Here is an 18501-nt window from a genome sequence, read left to right as displayed (position 1 = left end):
TAGTCTACGGCTCTCCCCAGATCAGCAGAACGGGTGGAGCAGCGACCAGGGCAGCAATTGGGGAGAAAATGGGGAAGAAAAATAATAAAAATAATAATAAAAGAAATTCCAAACAAAAAAAGATTTGGGGTGGCCAAACCTGTGACTGTGACCAATGACCATCTGGCGTTTTGAGGTAGACCACGCTTATCACGCGTAAGCTTCCCATGCAACAGGCCCTTTCACAGCAAACGTTTTGTTTTGGGTTAATACCGTGAAATACCGAATACCATAATAATTTCGTAGATCCCGTACCGTACTGTGGAATCATTACATGCCTAACTTAGACCAAGATAGGACACTTACCAATTGGATTGTTGTTGTTTTTTCTTCCTATTTTTATGTCTCAAAATTCCTAATAATGACCAGTATTTAGTGCTTACCTAAGTTAAGTTAAGCTATCCTTTATTTATCCCCATGGGGAAATTCATCCTCTGCAATTGACCCATCCTCTACTAGGAACCTTCCTAGAACTATAGGAACAGTGGGCAGCTGCAGTGCAGCGCCCGGGTACCAACTGGAGGTCTTTTGCCATTGCCTTGGTCAGGGGCACTGACAGGAGTATTAACCCTAACATACATGTCTTTTGAATTGTATTCCTACTAGATTAGCGGTCTGATAATCTAGTTTGCTGGGACTCCAGCCGGGAATTGTGTTGTGTGTGTAAGTTATCGGTAGGTGGCGCTATGCCGAATTGGACAAAATTCCGCACTGAACTCTGTCAGTTCCCACTAAGCGCACTCCCCAAGATAAATGGTTCTCGAGATAAACCACTTTTTGTGTTTGCCAGTAAGTGGCACGATGCAGAATTGCACGAAATTCAGCACTGCACTCCATGAGGTCCCCCTAAGCGCACTCCCCAAGTTTGAAGTCGATCAGACAAATACTTGTCGAGATAAACTGCATTTTGTGTTTCCCAGTGGGTGGTGCTATGCTGAGTCTGTGTGTGTTTGTTGTGGTGGGGGGGTGCATGTGTGTGTGTGTGTGTGTGGGGGGGGGGGGGCTGCACGGGTCGACACTGGCCAATGTCACGAAACATGACAGACAGACACCGCCTGCCCACCTTGGCACTTTTAGTATAGGATAGACTGGAAACGCCTTTGATACTCTCCATTGAAAATGTCTCTAGTGGGACAAAGTACCAATATTGGCAAACTGATATCAGTCTAAAACCTCAGAGGGAACGCACTCCCTGCAAAATTTCCTCCCTGAAACAAAAACACCCCAAAAACTGAACAGAGATAAAACGAAAGCATAAAAAAGAAAAGAAAAAATCCTGGGGACTGATTTAAGGTCTTCTTAATGTCAAGCACCCTTTTAACTCTCCGCAACAGGCCCTGACTTTTCAAGCTGACATTTTCAATTAGCCACGCCCGCAAGCCTAAAACAATTATCCATGCCCAAGGGCCTTTTGTTTTTGTTTTTAAACGTAGATATAAGAGTCCCTGTACATGTCAGAGATCACAGACTTAGGGCTCTATTTCCCAACGGAGGTAATTTTGTGTTAGCGCCCGTTTTGTGCTGGAATAGCGGCACGCAAAGCCCTAATTGTGGGCGTGTCGACCCGCTGCACCTCAGCGCAAACCTCCATAGGCGTGTTTATGCCCATAAAGGTGAGATCACTCCCCTTAGGCTTCGTTCACACACAGCACCCAAGCCTTGCCTACGCCTTGCCTTTACCCACGCTTTTAACACATTGAGTGCCAGCGACGCCATATGGCGTCATTAGAAATTTACCGTAGGCTGCCAATAACTCGAAATTGTTTTTTTGACGGGGGGGTGTCGATCTATGCTTCTTACATCGCCTCTTACAATATGAGAGCTATTGAATGTGTCTAACCTATTTTACAGAACCCTTAGGTGGCGACAGCGCACTCCAGATGAGAGAAAGTGGAGTAAAACACACAGAAGAAGTCGTTGGGGAAAAGGAAATCGCATCGCATCCGTCCGTATGCAGCTGCTTCATTGAAGCATAACGTTAGCTGTGCCCCTGCAGCAGCCAATCTGCTGTCACAATTGAGCACCTCCGTGTCCGCTGCACAGCCCATTCGCATGATCAGCCGTGGAGTTGTTATTATTCTCAACTGGAAGCTGGTGACAAATACACGCGGTTGTAAAAAAGCTGGATGTAGCGGACTTGTCAGTGCAGAGCAAACGCAGGCAGCAGAAAGCCCCAGAGACACTCCCAGAAGGAGGAGTGTGCAGTTGAGGGGGTGGGGGGGAAGGGGGGGGGGCACGCAGAGCAGCATACAACACCCAGACAGCAGGACAGGATTAGGGAACGCAAGCTAGAATATCTGATGCCCACCAGCAGTAAATCAAGAACAGCAAGAAGCTGCAACCAGCAGCGCACGCAGGGGCCAGCGCTGCTGGTTGCAACTAAAAAATAGTATTTGGCCAAACAAAATTCCTTTGTTTTCACTCTTTTATTGAAGGAAATTATTTTTGAGGTGTCATTACATCAGAAAATATTAGCAATGAGTCAATGATGTGCTTGAAATGCTTCCTTTCACAAAAGGCTGAATATCTCAGGTTATAGAAAAAAAAGTGGCTGTTTTTGGTCAAATCAAGCTATCTTCTCCGGCTCATAACTAAAGAACGGAAAATGGGATCAATAAACTTTTTTTTGCAGGTGATAGAAGAGAGTCTCATCGTTATTTGTGCGTGTTCAGTGTTTACATAGTAATTATTAAAGAAATTATATGACTGTTTTAAAATGCATTGCGGCCTATGTGGCACAGTACAGCACCTTTTGCCCAAGGGCCGTGGCACTCAAAGTGTTAAATAGGCGTCCTTTTTAGTCAATGAGGTTGTGTACACAGGGCGCCTCAACGTGAACCTTACCCACGCCTCGCCTGAGCTGCGCCGATTTTATCGTTTAGGCGTGAGTTCTATTTTCAAGCCGACTAGGCGCGTGAAGGGAGACTTTTTCTGTCAAGCCATGAAGGAAAAATGCGACAATATCCGTGGGAAATAGCAAAGTCAACTGAATTTCAAAATAAAATGGTGTTACTACAACAGTGTTGAGCAGAGAGAGAGAGAGAGAGAGAGAGAGAGAGTGATTGACGGGTGGCTATCACGTGGGGCTTTCTCCCCGTCGGTAAACAATTCAATTCAATTCCAACTTTATTTCAGACACAAGTGCAGGTCCATATAAAACAATACAAGACATAAAATACATAAAGATAATCATAAACAAATCTTCAGGAGAGAGAATAGCGACCGAAGAAGCAAGATGGACAATGAAAAGTGAATCCACTTAGCGTTAGTACAACAGCATCCAGTTCTCTATGACAACAGTGACCCAAGAAGGAGACCTGGTTATACATATCCAGCATATCAATAGCACATTAAATATATCAGATTTATTTTACCTACCCATGATAATTCGGGACCACACGTGACAAAAAAAAAAAACTCAGGAGAGAGGAGAGGCGCTTGTGACTCGGCTCAGGTTCAGCGTGGAATAGGCGTCCAGTGTGATCGCAAAAGCATGTGATAGGTTCACGCCCAGCTCAAGGTATGTAGGCGTAGGCGTGGGTTGAGGCAAGGTGAGGCGTAGGTGCCCTGTGTGAACCAAGCGTTAAAAGCCACAAGCTGGTCTTGCATGCGTGCAATTGCAGGGAAAGAGGTTACTGTACTGGCCGGACATGGGTCGGTGCCCTGGGTGTTTTGGGCCGGCCAGGGTGGGGAGAGGCAGCTTGGCACAACACCGTCACAACTTTCTCAAAAGCAATCTACTGTTACCTCACACCACAAACTTGTATGTTCGGGAATCATGTAGCCTAATAAAACCATGACAAACAAATTCAAATTTTTAAATCAAGGTGTGTTTTTTCTGAGATGCTATAAGAGTCCCTGTACATACTGTATGTCAGAGATCACACAGATAGAGATACAATAAGAGTCCCTGTACATGTCAAAGATCACACACATAGAGATGATATAAGAGCCCCTGTACATGTCAGAGATCACACACACACAGAGATGCTATAAGAGCCCCTGTACATGTCAGAGATCACGCACACACAGAGATGCTATAAGAGCCCCTGTACATGTCAGAGATCACACACACACAGAGATGCTATAAGAGCCTCTGTACATGCCAGAGATCACACACATAGAGATACTAAAAGAGTCCCTGTACATGTCAGAGATCATACACAGAGATGCTATAAGAGTCCCTGTACATGTCAGAGATCACACACATAGAGATGCTATAAGAGTCCCTGTACATGTCAGAGATCACACACATAGAGATGCTATAAGAGTCCCTGTACATGTCAGAGATCACACACATAGAGATGCTATAAGAGTCCCTGTACATGTCAGAGATCATACACAGAGATGCTATAAGAGTCCCTGTACATGTCAGAGATCATACACAGAGATGCTATAAGAGTCCCTGTACATGTCAGAGATCATACACAGAGATGCTATAAGAGTCCCTGTACATGTCAGAGATCACACACAGAGATGCTATAAGAGTCCCTGTACACATCAGAGATCACACACATAAAGATACTAAAAGAGTCCCTGTACATATCAGAGATCACACACAGAGATGTCTTTAAACAGTATAATGGTCAGATACTGTAAGAGTCCCCTGTCAGAGCTCTCACACACAGAGATGTTTTTAAATGGTATAGTCAAATACTATAAGAGACCTGGCACATGTCAGAGATAACATACATAGAGAAGCGGAACAGCACATCAATAGTGAAAGGGACTTGTGATATTTCGACATTTTGCCCTCAAAGAAGGCAGAAAGTCTGTTCACTTTCAATGGAGCAACAGAGAGAAATATATATATTATTTTTTCTGCCGTTGAGGCCGGGTAGCGCAGCACGAATCTCCGGAGTTGAAGCAAATTAAAATCTCTCAGGAGGATTGGGGGCCCCATCTTTGAGAATGAGCAGAGGGGTAACATGGCTTTACCTAAGAGGAAGATGCTTTCTACATGTAAAGCAGACAACGGAGCTGAATGGGATGGAATTCCTTCTTTATTTTCCATGGCAGTGGAGTGCCCCCTAGTGGGCAATCAGTGTATGCCAAGTGTGTCAGGTGCCGCAGGCTCAATGGACACAGAGGAAGTGTGTTTAACTAAGTGTGCGTGCATGTGTGTCTTTGTGCACGTACGTACATACGTGTGTGTGTGTGTGTGTGTGTGTGTGTGTGTGTGTGTGTATTTGTGAGAGAGTTTGTGTGTGTGTGTGTGTGTGTGTGCGTGCGTGTTTGAAGATGGACCTCACAAAGAGAAAGAGAGATAGATGCTTTGCAATAAATACAGTTAAATATTTATCCTTTTATTAAATATCATATTGGCCACTCAGTCTCATCCACCAGCAATGACATTGGATGTTCTTTGCTCAATTTATTTATTCATTTAAGTGTTTTTTTGTAAATTAATTCTTCATGTAAAGGCACCAATGTATCCCTGAGACCGATAAAGACAAGAGAGAGCGTGGGGATGCACGATGATGTCATATGAGCACATATTCGGTATCGGCCGATAAAGGTTTTAAAATGAAATATCAGCATCGGCCCGAAACGAACATTTCTGCCAATATGACATGCAGGCAGATAAAATGGAAGTTTATTTATGCCAAAATTTTGAAAGAAAAAATAAACAAAAATTACAGGAGAGACTTGGGGCCCTATCGTTGTACGGCGCTATCGTTTGCGCTGCGTTTGCGTGCCTCTTATTGCTATCTTCCCAGCGCACCGTCCAGTTTTGCGCTGTGATGACACAGGTGTAGGCGTGGCCCAGGCATGTCCGTGGGCCTCTATCATGTGTCTCGCGCAAGTGTCATTTAGCGCTGTGGGGAAGATACCGTCGGTATGTGGAGAGCGCAAAGAGAGGTTTGGGAGTTGCCCGTTCCAAAATAGGCGGTCCAGTGCAATGTGTTAGAAAAAATCGCCTTGGGTGCTCTCAATTTTAATGCCAGGAAATAGCTGGTCTTAGCGCAAACGCAGACGTACGCCTGAGCGCAGACAGTATTCTCCGGCGCAGTGCAGGAAATCCTCGCTTGGATAGGGCCATTACGCACGGCTCGCGCGCGGACACACAATTCCCTCAGAATGCCACGTTGATTTTCAACTAACCTCCACTGCAGAAAAAAACACACCTTGATTTAACAATGATAATTCGTTTGTCATGGTTTTGTGCGGAAAAGTGATTTGCGTTTTGAATTGGATTACCAGGGGAACGAGCGTCTGGGTTGTAGTCTGTGTGTAGCGCGGGGAGGGGTGCTTTGTGGTCTCCCCGGATAAGTTGTGAGCTGGGCCGGGTAGGCAGGCCGGGGGGGTCGGTGCACATAGAGGCACTACCGAGGCTGCGCTGTGCGTGGTCCCGCGGATCGAAATCAGTTTCTGGCAGCAAATCACTTTCTGACACAACACCGGTGTCATGCCAAGTTTTGCACCCCCGCCGAGAATTGCATCCCCACCTTCCGGGAACATATTGTAATGATTTATACGGAAACTTAACTGTTTAAAAATGATATAATTGTCTGGGTAGACGTGATCTCCAAGCCAGGGGGTCTGTCCTGGCTCATGGAGACCGACTCTCTCCCCCTTTCATTCAAGAACACTCAAGTCATAGAATTAACCATTTATTGTATTATGAATACAATGCATACAATTATGTTTGGCGTTGAAGGCTCCGCTCTTATAATTAATTTAATATTTAATTTAATATTTAATTAATTTAATTATCCCTGAACTCGGCTCAGCAGCATGCTACGCCGAGCAGGGAGAGCAAGCAGAATCCCCCATGGGAATAAAATATTCCACATACATTTAAACCATAGAAGTAAAAGAGGGAGCCTAAAAGCAAGACATGGGAACATGTTCATTTTTTGAGTCATGCAGACTCCAGAGCTATAATACATGATAGCATTGATCTAAAAGGTGGAGGCTGGGGTGGAGGGGGCAAAGCGTTTGCCAGCAGCCGCAACGATCAGCAAGGTGGGGAACAGATCAGTGAGTGAGAGGCTGCCATATTTAAACGGACCGCCTTGTTGTGAGAATGACTGTGATTGGAGAATTGGTTAAACGGTGAACCAAACAGAGGCTGTCAGCTGGTACAGCTGGGGCGTAGCCTATGACATCATGTCTTGAATGAACTAACGCAGGCTTCATTTCATTCAAGAACACTCAAGTCATAGAATTAACCATTTATTGTATTATGAATACAATGCATACAATTATGTTTGGCGTTGAAGGCTCCGCTCTTATAATTAATTTAATATTTAATTTAATATTTAATTAATGTAATTCTCCCTGAACTCGGCTCAGCAGCATGCTACGCCGAGCAGGGAGAGCAAGCAGAATCCCCCAAACAATGGAACTCGACAACGCCAAGCATGAAACGCCCATGCAAATGCATCAGCCAGACTATAGAAGCTATGTGTAGCAGCAGCATGCTGCGGACCTCGGGTCACCTTGAAAAGAGATACACCGAGTAACTCAAAGGAGGCCCATACTATGATTAAGTGAATTACCTATGTGAGGCAGTATGCCGCTGCCGACCTTTCAATTAAATGGGATGTAAGCTTACAACCAAAGGTCATCCTACCATTAGTGAACCATTTTAAGAGAAGCAGCATGGATGCTGCAGATAAGGGGAAGCAAGCCTGCGACCCTGAGCCATGAGTGCAATGAGATAGGAGGAAGCAACCCTGCGACCTTGAGCCATGAGTGCAATGAGATAGGGGGAAGCAAGCCTGAGACCCTGAGCTATGAGTGCAATGTTCTTTGTGCGAATGCATCAGCCAGACTATAGAAGCTATGTGTAGCAGCAGCATGCTGCAGACCTCGGGTCACCTTGAAAAGGATACATGCATGTATCTTGAGAGGCCATACTACAGTACAATTAAATGGACTACCTATGTGTAGCAGCAGCATGCTGCGGACCTCGGATCACCTTGAAAAGAGATACAACCGAGTAACTCAAAAGAGGCCCATACTACGATTATATGAACTACCTATGTGTGGCAGTATGCCGCTGCAGACCTAACACTACATAACCTGGATGTAAACTTGCATCCAAGAGGTCATTCTACCAATATGTGAACAGCAGTATTTACTGTAAGTGAAGCAGCACGCCTGCTGCGACCTCAGCTGCGTCCCGCTTGGGAGAGAAGCAAGCCTGCAACCCCTGAGGTCATAATACCTACGTCAGTACGATGAACCCAGCCAACCACTGTCCAATGCAGCAATTAACATAATGGCTGTCTCCTCAGGTGTTTAGTGCTCATGGCCTGTTGAGCCGAGATGTCATTGACCGAATATGACGTTTGAATGGTGCAGAAGACCAATGTCCCATTGCTTTGAGAATAGATGCTGAGACGTCTCAGCTGCAGAGGTAGACGTGCCAGTGCAGGAGTGAAGAGAGCAGCTGACGAGGGAGTCCTCATCATTTGCAGAGGAGACGGCGGCGGGAGGTTGCCTTCCCTTCGAACTCAAGTCAGGAACAGAGTTAATCCTGCCCCACGTCAGGATCTCATGCGGTATGGATCTTAGAGGATAGACAGATCAAGTATTAGTTTGAGAGATAACAGTTGAGCCTTTAGCATCCCTGACTGTTTAAAAATAAAGTGAATAAGAAATTAGTATTTTGTCACTGGTTGGGACAGCAATGGAATATTTATTTATGTCAAATAAAATCAATCCCCCAAAACACACTTGCTTCCTGCTGGATCAGCGGCAGTACTGCACCAGCAGGTGCTACTTGCTGGAACAGCAGCAGTACTGCACCAGCAGGGTCATCCCAAGAGTAATCATACTGTATGCCTAGCCTAGCCTGTTGCATACCCTAAATGCACTTTACCTATGAGAAGCAACAAGCATTCTGCTATTCTCATTGGGTGCTGAGAGCCCTTCTTGTTCAAGTGAAAGCTGAGCGAGCATGACCTACCCCTTGAATGAACATCGGAAAGACACAGCATCTTTATCCAAGATAAATATTTTACACATTAAATGACTTTACCTATGAAGAGATAAGCCTGGCACAGATATAAGCTGAACACTTTCTCCGATGGCAGAACATAATGAGCTGCGATTTCCATATTAGATATTGAATTAAACTAAACTATAAACAATGAGCTGCATTTAATATATTTGATATTAATTAACTATACTCCATGTGCAGAAATATCAAGCTTAGCTTTCACTGAGGCGGCAGCCGGCATCCCGTCTTTGGCACTTCGCAATGCACATGCTGGCTCATGGAACATCCTGAATTGAAAAGAGATTATTAAATATCTTATTTCTTGCAACTGACAGTGATGACCGCAGATGAGAACCATGAATATCAACTGCTAATTGAATGTTTGTGATGATAGCCCTATTACCTATACTAATACTGAGAAAACTGACTTGACTTCCTCCTGATTGACAGCTGTCTTCAATGATTAAACATAGGTCAGCGGCAGAGTCATGATTAACTTAAACCAAGATGGTTATCTGAGAAGTTCCACTGTTTTATCCTATCCAGCAGAATCCCTTCTAACTTTAACATATGCTGGCCAAACAATGGCCTATAGATGTCCAAGTTACTTTACCAGCTTTGACCTTCATGACAGCATGCCATAATGTAACTAGAAAACAATAGCAAGGAGAGGAGCCATCCTCAACATGAATGTGTTCCAGCAGAATGGACTAGCCGCTAGCTTTGTTGTCGAATATCTTGTTCATACTCCTCAGGGAGGAGGACTCACCAGACAAGGAACTCTATAACAGACTGGCCGTCCCAAGATGTCGCGTGGAGAAATACAGGTCACCTACAGGTGTATCCCCTCCTATATGAGGAGACTGCTAAATGACAGTGGATTTAGGACTTAACATGATGGAGATGAGATTTTAGTCTAGAATTGCAAAGTATCGTCTTTTAGCTTTATTTGATCTTACTGATACAGCAAAATAGGTGACGATAAAGACAATTATTTTACCGACCTCTAAAATCACTTTCAGCTAACCTACACCTGCAGACTGACTTTGTTACGATTCTTGATATTATTTGCTTAGACAGATGAGACAAAGTACTAAAATGCTGTTGCCATACTCAGCAATATTAATTATCCCAAAATCCTTCTCGAGCTTAGACATGAATCACCCCTTACTTGTCTTGTAATATAAAACTGATGACATAGTTATATACCTTAGAGTATTGAGCTTCTTGAGCTCAACACGCACCCTTGCATCGGACTAACTGCCATAGCCCAAGATGTAAAGCTTATCGAGCTTCACGTGAAATTCAGCCGCACATATGCTTAGCAATCATCCTTACAAGAATCATCCTTACAAGAACTTGGATGAAGCTGAGAGATTATTGAACTCGATAATCTTCACAAATATTTCTCACCAAAGGTTCATGCAGCTTTTTTTTTTTTTTTTTTTTTATAATATAAAAAGTACCAACCAAATTTTACGGACTCAAAACTATATCGACACATCTTAATTGTTACTGTAAATTCAATGTGAAAATAAAGCTTATCCCTTATACCCGCAGCAATGCATTACTTTATATTTTACCAGCTGCTTCATATTACTTTGATTAAATGGTTTGATCAGAATTATTTAATGCTTACTAATTTCCAGAATACATAAAGCACTTTATCCATCCATTCATCTATCCTTTTATAGACATAAGTTATTTTCAAAGTTTCATTGGAAAAAAAAAAACAATTATGAAAATCAAGCACTTCCAATAAATATATTGATAAAGCATATTCCTGAACATGATGGTTAAAATCAAGCATTTCCAACTTAATCGCTGAAATTGAGCTGCACTTGATTTACAACCACTGAAAGCACTATCCATTGAGTGATTTGCATTGATGTAGTTACAATAGAACGCCACCAGAGTGCACCGGGGCTCAGCTAGAGGCACGAGATAATATAGCAGAATAAGAGTTAGGCTACATCATGCCAGCATTGTGCTGATGAATACCTGCCAGTAAACATCGGTTGATATTGCCGAAATCAATCTGTTAGCAAACAGATCAACATGCCAACATAGTAGCTTATCCACCAGGCTACATGAAATGATGATATATGCTTGATTGAATACTCAACTTTAGAACAACGCAGCTATGGAGAACCATGCAACTCAATTTCCCAGCGTCCTTGTTGGTGAGGTGACGTCACTCAGGAGGGCCCTCGCACACCTGACGTTGATGCTAGCTAACGTTAGCTGCTAGCAGCAGTAGCCGACAGCCCTGGCTTGGCTTTGCTGTTTGAGAAACAGTCAGAACAAACACGACATCAACATAATAGCTTAAACCACTACAAGAATATAGGCGCTCGGCCACCAGCTGGAACAGTACATGCTGAATACTTGAACCTATGATAGTAGCATACACAACTGAATACTCAGGTTTTAATGAAGAAACTCAGCGATGGGACTACATTTCCCAGCGTCCTTATCGGTGAAGTGACATCACTCAGGGGCACACTCCAGCTGCCGTTGTGATTAGCGATAGCTTGCTAGCAGTAGCATAGCCAGCAGTCATGGCCTGAAGTTGTTCTTTGTGGAAGAGAGACGGAGTTTCCAAAACCTGGAGGCGGACATGCCTCTTACTGGACGATCGGCGCGGCAAGAACAGACTGGTCTTCATCCGGCGTAACGTTTATGATGGGAGTCTTGCTCTTTAGCAGGGGAGCTAACCGCTTAAAGCAGAAGAGAAACAGCAGAGCAAGTGCAGTTCTTCCTTGAAAACTTGTGCTTGGAGATGGAAAGTTTTTGCACAACTTAACAGCTCTTCGTGGCTGCCCCCAGTCAGGATGCGGAGATATTGGCTAAACGCTTTGAGGATCTTAATGCCTGCCCGGTTTTATCAATGGAGGAGCTACTAGCCAAGCGGGAGCTACGATGAGAGATCCTTCCTCCAGAGACAGTAAGTGCAATGAACAAGCATAAGAATCCTACTGAACTTCATACCTGGCTAGATTTGACATCCAAACTCAGCACGGCAGCAATGAAAGTAACGCGTGAGATTAGCAAAGCGTTTGCCAGCACCCGCAAGATCAGCAAGGTGGGGAACAGATCAGTGAGTGAGAGGCTGCCATATTTAAACGGACCGCCTTGTTGTGAGAATGACTGTGATTGGAGAATTGGTTAAACGGTGAACCAAACAGAGGCTGTCAGCTGGTACAGCTGGGGCGTAGCCTATGACATCATGTCTTGAATGAACTAACGCAGGCTTCATTTCTTACAGGATATAGGCAAAAAATAAGCCTTGGCTTCAGCCTATTCCTTTTTTCGGTCATTGATTGTATAAATTGTATTTGTGTGAAATGGTTTGATATGTACATGTATGATGATCTTCTCTTGCTGTATATTCACACAAATTGTTGCATTTTGTTTGTGGTTCATTATAACCTATGACCGAAAATAAACCATTCATTTATTTTCTCTCTCTCACACCGTCACTCTGCTTGCACTAACGGCTCGTACACACCATGAAACGCTTGGCGGCATGCCTCCTGTGAAAGCCTCTTTGACGCTGCATCTTGATAGGCTGTCTTGCTCTATTTCCGCGTCTGATTGGTCCATTTCAACCTCGCGCCCCCTGCCGCTGGAACCGCCCAGCGTTTCGCTGTTGCTGACTAGAGGCGCTGGGCGGTTCCAGCGGCAGGGGGCGCGAGGTTGAAATGGACCAATCAGACGCGGAAATAGAGCCAGACAGCCTATCAAGATGCAGCGTCAAAGAGGCTTTCACAGGAGGCATGCCGCCGAGCGTTTCATGGTGTGCACAAGCCGTAAGCAAGAAAGAAGGTGCTGCCTGTCACAGACGTGCAGGCAGTGACGCTGTGGCTTTTAAGGGGAGTGATCTCAACTTGTGGTGAATCCTTTTAAAATGGGCATAAATACGCCTATCAGGGTTTGCGCTGAGATGAGGTGAAGCGCAGCGGCCCGACACGCCCACAATTAGGGCTTTGCGCAGCGCTATTCCAGCGCAAAACGGGCGCTAACACAAGTCGGGAAGATAGAGCCCTTGATGTTCTCTCAAATTAGGTGGAAAAATGCGCACATATTCGGCATCGGCCAAAAGAGTTGGAAAATATTGCCATATAGGATATAGGCAAAAGATTGTGCATCCCTAACAGAGAGGGAGAGAGAGACAGAGAGAGACAGAGATTGACTATCAAGTGGGGTGAGATGAGGCCATGGGCGAAGTCAGGGAAGGTCTCCTGGTCTGTCAAGTCAAGTCAACTCGATTTTCAGCACCCCAGGAACACGTCTCACAGATCAGTCACAGACAGACAGAGACAGAACAAGCCATAAGCAACTAATTAAAACCATTAAGAGCTGCAAGGCCTGCCGCAAAACGTCCTTTCAATACCATGTGGTTGCAAAACCTGGGCTGTGTTCCAATACTCCAAAAATACCTCCTAACTCCCTGTTCCTAACCCCTTTTCCTTGACCTGGATGGAAAACGTCATGAGGTCAGGGAAGATGTGAAGCAGAATTCATAAGGGTTTAAGAAAAGACAACCGTGATGCTAAGAGCATGAGTGCACTTACACTAGGCCAGTGGTTCCAAAACTAGGGTATGCATACCCCTAGGGGTTCGTGGAGGTACTACAGGGTGTAGGGGGAAATGGCAAAATATAAGAATACATTATGGAAATAAATGAAACAGTAAAATAACTCTGCTCAGGAGACACTGATTGCAACTCTTGCACTCCATTTCTTACCTTGTAATTAGGGGTTCAAGCCCTGAAGGGGCTGAAACCCTATTGTTTTTCACCCGGTTTATTAGGGGTTCAAGCCCTGAAGGGGCTGAAACCCTATTGTTTTTGTGCCGGTTTATTATTATTCTTCTTCTTCTTGTTGTTCATCTGCCCCAACGCAAATTCCCGTGAGTTGGTAAATGGTAGAGACCTGACATTTGGCCCAATGACAGATATTGTTGGCAGGTAGCTGCTCAAGAAAGATTTTTCGAATCGGCCTGAAGGTGGCGCTATAATCGAAGGTTTTACGTTAAAGGCCATAACTTCCACGCCGTTGGTCCGATTTCCAGATGTTCAGGTGGACCTGCTCTACAAATTTGCCATAAGGACCCTTAATGTCCGTCTGGAAAATTTTTGAGATATTTGGAAAAGTTTGGAAAACACATTTTTGACATCTCCTCCTAGACCGTTGGACCGATTTGCACCAGACTCGCCAGGAAGCATCTATGGAGCAAGCTCTACAATCGTGATTGGTGGATTTTTGAAAGCTACTTTAGTTTTGGAGATATTGATCGTTAAAGTTGTGAGAGGGCGTGGCCTCACAGCTAAATTGTCATAACTTCATGACCGATTAAGGAATCTTCACGAAACTTGCAGGAGGTCTTCGGAGACCATCCTAGACCATGTGTGTCAAATTTTGTGCAATTCGACCAAAAGGGGGCGCCATAAACGCCAGAAATGGGCGTGGCTTAACATAAAAAAGGCTGTAACTCCACACCTGTTTGTCCAATGATCGCGAAACTTGTTAGATATATCAAGGAGGATGTCCTAGTCAGAATCAGAAGCTTTGTCATCTGCGCAAGGCTTGAACCCTGCCCATCGCCGCTTGCGGCTATATTTAGGGGTTCAAGCCCTGAAGGGGCTGAAACCCTATTGTTTTTGTGCCGGTTTATTATTATTATTCTTCTTCTTCTTTTTCATCTGCCCCGATGCAAATTCCCGTGAGTTGGTAAATGGTAGAGACCTGACATTTGGCCCAATGACAGATATTGTTGGCAGGTAGCTGCTCAAAAAAGATTTTTCGAATCGGCCTGAAGGTGGCGCTATAATCGACGGTTTTACGTTAAAGGCCATCACTTCCACGCCGTTGGTCCGATTTTCAAACTTTTTTTTTCCAGATGTTCAGGTGGACCTGCTCTACAAGTTTGCCATAAGGACCCTCAATGTCCACCTGGAAAAATTTTGAGATATTTGGAAAAGTTTGGAAAACACATTTTTTGCATCTCCTCCTAGACCGTTTGACCGATTTGCACTAGAATCTCCACGAAGCATCTTTGGAGCAAGCTCTACAACCCTGGTTTTTGCATTTTTGAAAATCTACTTTAGTTTCGGAGATATTGATCGTTAAAGTTGAGAGGGGCGTGGCCTCACAGCTAAATTGTCATACCTTCATGACCGATTAAGGAATCTTCACGAAACTTGCAGGAGGTCTTCGGAGACCATCCTAGACCATGTGTGTCAAATTTTGTGCAATTCGACCAAAAGGGGGCGCCATAAACGCCAGAAATGGGCGTGGCTTAACATAAAAAAGGCTGTAACTCCACACCTGTTTGTCCAATGATCGCGAAACTTGTCAGATATATCAAGGAGGATGTCCTAGTCAGAATCAGAAGCTTTGTCATCTGCGCAAGGCTTGAACCCCGCCCATCGCCGCTTGCGGCTATATTTGTTATATATTCTTCAAAAATTGAGTTATCATTCATTCATTGCATCATGTAGTTTTCTCTTGCAGTTTTCTAAGCAAAATGTTATGTAAAGGGGGTACTTGGGCCCAACCCCCCCCCCCCCTTTTTTTTTTTTTTTTTTTTTTACCCAAACATGAGGGGTTCATGTTTGTGTGCTCCTCACCCTTCAAAATGGAGACACAAGGGGTAAGGTTTGAAAACAATTACCTAGAAAATGGGACACCACTTATTGCATCATAATTTTGTCAAAGTGGGATAATAAAGCTATTTCTGGTTCAAACAGATTGAATGAAGTCTGTTAATCATATTGCATATTTCCACAAATTAAATAATTACATTTCTGTTAACTTTTTAATATTTAAATTCAGGAGACAACTGTTGTAGGCTACAAAAAGTTTTATTAAACAATATACAATTTTATTAGTTGCCTGGTTTACTCAGGAGTCACTGGAAAACATGATTATACTGTATAAGTAGAATAATAGTTTCAAATTTAATTTGATATTGTTCTGGTTTTCAGACATGCCTGAAACAGCTACCCCCTAACAGTGCCAGAGGGACTGCCTCATAAGAGGCGCTGCTCCAACATCACCAGAAAGAGTGCTGACACAATGGTCCCACGGGACTTCAGGATGCCTACTACACTATATATATATATTATATATATATATATATATATATATATATATATATATATATATATATATATATATATATATATATATATATATACCACAAAGGCACTTTTATTTTGGCGTGTTTTGCCAATGCGCCTTTGTGGCGCATGGCCAAAGCACGCCGAAATAAAAATCTGAAATTAATTCCACTCTGCAAAGGATATCAAATTTAAAATTACCGGCTATTATTTGTTGTCAGAGAAGCTAGTATTAAAATCTGCCTGCAATACCTCCTTATTTGGCGCTATATAAATAGAAAATTGATTGATTGTTGGTTGATTGATTCACTTTGATGTCTCCGAAATGCATATAGGCCTACATCGTGATAATTTAATGACTTTACAATGTTTACAGTAGCCTAATATATTACATTGTGGTGACTGCCCACAGCCGCACACTAAGCATAGACTGTACGAATTCACTACACTACCCAGACGCCCCGCGCGGCGACGCGGTGACGTCTGTGGGAACACTATGTAAAGACCCGGATGGGGTCAGGTTGACAGTATGAATGCAGAGCGCGCAATAAACCAGACAGGATTTTTACTTGCATAACCCAGCGACTCCCTCTTTATTCCCGTGGATTCTATGTGATTCCCTGGATTACTACAACATGTTCTTTTAAAACATAGGCTACATCATTTAACGAGGCCATATTATGCATTTCTTAATTTTGTATCATATGCTGTTACAATCTTGGATGGTCATATTAAACATGGGCTAAGCTGCAAATAAATAGGTGAAAGTGTTTAAATGTTACCCCCATGAACCCCCCCTCCCCCCAATGAAATATCGTGTATGAGATGGTACGGAATTTGTGCGAGAGCCACTGGTCTATGTGACGTCAGGTAGGACTTGTCTTGTTGCCTTGCCAACCTGGCTGTCAGACTGGCTCACGCACACACCAGTAGTCTCATGGAATAGAGAGGCAAAGTGGTACGTCACTGCCTGCTTCAACACTGTACCAGAGATTTTCATCCGCCATTTATTTTCCCAGACATTTCGTAAAATGCTTATAAAAATAGTTTTACTGGTTCAAACCAAACGGTACAGATATATTTAGAAACAGGAGAGATTGCATAACATTTCACTGGGAAATATTTTTTTAATGTTTTTTATTTTGGTCCGAGTGAAATGTTCTATGGTCTCTCCCGATTATAGCGTTAGCTGAATCGTTGGGTTAGACGAAGTAAAACTATTTTATAAGCATTTTATGAAATGTCTATGGGAAAATAAATGGCGGATGAAAATCTCTGGTACAGTGCTGAAGCAGGAAGTGACGTTCCACTTTGCCTCTCTATTCTCAACGGATTCAGGAGACGACTTGGAAGTGAGCAAGGATAGGACTGAAGTGGTAAGTTCTGAAAATATGTGTCTCATTCCATCGGTTGTACTGCGAACCAACCTGCTGTGCTAGGAAGCGCTAAGTAACGTTAGCGCTTGCTATATATAGCCTAGCACAGCTGCCTTTCATCTAATTAACATAATGAACATAATAGCTGGAATGACGACACATGTTCAGAACTTGTAACGTTAGTCCAATTTGCTGACTTCTCCAAGTCCTCATTTTTGTTTGGTCCGTGTAGCCTTTGCTAGGAGAGGCCCAGTTATTAGTCACAAGCATTTGGGAAGTTAGCTAACTAGCACCTCTCCCACCCCCACGCCTAAACATAACGTCGGCATAGCGGGTGGAACTAGCGGGTGGAACTAGGCGTTAGGCGTAACATTACGGCGGCCGCGGTAAGGGATGCCCTGCTCGGCCAGCCGCCGAAGGAAATGTCCTGGCGCAGCTTGGACCTAGTGGAGCTGTTGCGTGAGGGGGATGTTGATATATCAATAGATAGCTTGCTTGTTACGTCCAAGTCACGTTTTTCATCGATGGTCAAATTCGTTTTGACAATCCGTTGCTCATTGATATAATTGTTTTACAACTACCAAATTTCAATCATGAGAGACTAGTAGAAAGTTTAACAAGCTTTAATGATACAACAAATTAATTTTGGCATATGACTCCATGATATGATGACGCTCTCCTGAGATGATGAGATGGCGCCATCAGTGAAGAATAGGATAGGAAATCCCCCATAGGGAATTCTTCAATCAGGAGTCATGACGATGGTGGTGGTCAGGGGAGGAGGTGGGGCAAAAACAACTGCTTCAGCGATGATGATCAGCAACTGAGAATGACACATGGCACATACACAGCACATAGCAAAACATGGACCCTGATATACTACGCTGATTAGGTGATTGGGATCAGCTGGAGAGGAATAGCTTGGGCTGATTGGTTATTGCCACATGTGTGGTAAACTGTGAATAGGTGAGGAGACACCATCAGAGAAAGGGGGCGAGCCTAACAAT

The sequence above is a fragment of the Poromitra crassiceps genome (genome assembly GCF_964638095.1).
Source record: "Poromitra crassiceps genome assembly, chromosome: 2".
In the NCBI taxonomy this organism is placed as follows: Eukaryota; Metazoa; Chordata; class Actinopteri; order Beryciformes; family Melamphaidae; genus Poromitra; species Poromitra crassiceps.
Note: the sequence above shows the minus strand (reverse complement) of the source record.